Source organism: Pan paniscus, chromosome 19, assembly GCF_029289425.2.
Source record: "Pan paniscus chromosome 19, NHGRI_mPanPan1-v2.0_pri, whole genome shotgun sequence".
Taxonomy (NCBI): domain Eukaryota; kingdom Metazoa; phylum Chordata; class Mammalia; order Primates; family Hominidae; genus Pan; species Pan paniscus.
Window position 1 is genome coordinate 51726983 of NC_073268.2, and position 2643 is coordinate 51729625.

Genomic DNA, 2643 nt, shown 5'->3' on the forward strand with positions numbered 1-2643 from the left:
AAATATTAAACTTGCACCTTCCATATGATCCAGCTATCCCACTCCTAGGAGAAAGGGCGGGATCCATTAACACAAGCACGTGTCCTGGCAGGCGTATGTGCCTAGAACAACCCAAACAGGCGTCAGCAGGTAAATAGGTAAATAAGCTTTTGTATATCTATACAAGGGAATGCTATTTAGCAATAAAATAGAATGAAGTGGCCTGGCACGGTGGTTCATGCCTGTTATCCCAGAACTTTGGGAGGCTGAGGCAGGAGGATAGCTTGAGTTCGGGAATTCGAAACCAGCCTGGCCAACATGGTGAAACACTGTCTCTACCAAAAAATACAAAAGTTAGCTGAGTGCGCTGACGTGCCTGTAATCCCAGCTACTCGGGAGGCTGAGGTGGGAGAATCGCTTGAGCTCTGGAGACTAAGGTTGCAGTGAGCCAAGATCATGCCATTGCACTCCAGCCTGGGTGACATAGCAAGACCCTATTCCCCTCCCCCACCAAAAAAAAAAAAAAAAACAGTACTCACATGTGCTACGACGTGGATGAATTTCATTAATACTGAGTGGGAAAAGCCAGACAAAAAGAGTACATACTGTATGATTCCATTTACATAAAATTCTAGAAAATGCAAACTAGACTGAGGGAAAGCAGACCAGTGTAGCCTGGAGGCCAACAAAGCCACAAGGAAGTGGAGTGATGGATGTGTGCTTATCAGGTTGACTGTGGTGGTTTCACGGGTATACACATATGTCAAATTGTATGGTGTAAATAACTAAAAATGTATGTCAGTGATTATGTCAATAAAATTCTTTTTTTTTAAGACAGAGCCTCGTTCTTTCGCCCAGGCTGGTGTGCAGTGGTGTGATCTCGGCTCACTGCAACCTCTGCCTCCGGGGTTCAAGTGAGTCTCTGCGTCAGCCTCCCGAGCAGCTGGGATTACAGGCGCCCACCACCACACCCGGCTAATTTTTGTATTTTTAGTAGAGATGGGGTTTCACCATCTTGGCCGTGCTGGTCTCGAACTCCTGACCTCGTGATCCACCTGCCTCGGCCTCCCAAAGTGCTGGGATTACAGGCGTGAGCCACCATGCCCGGCCCTGAGTGTAAGTATCTTGAATGTAAAATCAGGAAACCCTTGACTGCCTTCAAACACATGGGGAAGGTTCAAGATCTGGAACTTGTTTTCTGTCTCTTCCATTTTGTGAAAAGCTACAAAATCAGGAACCCCTATTCCCTCACAAGGACAGCAGAGTCTGGCCTGGTCTTGGGCTGGCATAGGTTCAGCTCAGCCTCCTGCTCTTCTGCACTCATGACCAATAGGAAAAATCTTCAAGAACTGCATGCCTGTGGGGAGAAAAAGCCCACAGCTGCCTAGAAACACCAGTTGGTGGCTGGGTGCAGTGGCTCACCCCTCTAATTCCAGCACTTTAGGAGGCCGAGGCGGGCGGATCACGAGGTCAGGAGTTCGAGACCAGTCTGGCCAACATGGTGAAACCCCATCTCTACTAAAAATACAAAAATTAGCCGGGTGTGGTGGCATGTACCTGTAATCCCAGTTACTCGGGAGGCTGAGGCTGAATTGCTTGAACCAGGGAGTCGGAGCTTGCAGTGAGCCGAGATCACACCACTGCACTACAGCCTGGCAACGGAGCAAGACTCTGTCTCAAAAAACAAAAACAAAAACAAAACCACCAGTCGGCATAGGGCCTTGCCTGCCCCCTCGCCAGCGAGCTCTGTTAGACATGGGAAATCCAGGTCACACATGCCCCTGAAGTGAATGCAGAGCTAACTTACACTGGGCTCCTACTTGCCAAGTGGATTCAGCCACTAGACTGGCAGACAATTGGCAAAAACTGAGCATAGAACCACGTTCCCAGGAATGCCATGCACGAGAGAAAGACAGGAATCTGTACCCGAAGCCGGGGAGGACAGTGGGTCCCACATTGGCCAGGGGGTCCCCTCCCACTCGAGGTAGATGACTAAACCGTGAACCCTGCTGTTTTAGGGATTGCCACGGTCACCCAGGGTGATTCCAGCCATCTTCCTCTCAGATGGACATGTCTTTTAAATATCATCATTATTAAGGGATGAGCCATTTCTAACGCTGAACAAAATGAAAAGCACATGGGCATAGATACTCAACAGATGTCCTTGGGATAAATGAGTGTTTGCTTCTCTCCAACACCAACTCCAACGACTAACTTGGAGAAGATTGTCTACGATCATTATAGCAGCTTAACCGTGCGAATTGGCCACTCACTGGTATTTTGTTTTGTTTTGTTTTTTGAGATGCAGTCTCACTCTGTTGCCCAGGCTGGAGTGCAGTGGTGTGATCTTGGCTCACTGCAACCTCTGCCTCCCGGGTTCAAGTGATTATCCTGCCTCAGCTTCCTGAGTAGCTGGGACTACAGGCATCTGCCACCACGCCTGGCTAATTTTTGGTATTTTTAGTACAGACAGGGTTTCACCGTATTAGCCAGGATTGTCTCGATCTCCTGACCTCGTGATCCACCTGCCTCAGCCTCCCAAAGTGCTGAGATTACAGGCATGAGCCACTGCGCCCGGCTGACTCACTGGTATTTTTTAAGCATAGTATTTCCTGTGCCTGAGCGCAAATAAATAGTAGGCATCAAACCAATAAAACCATGTAG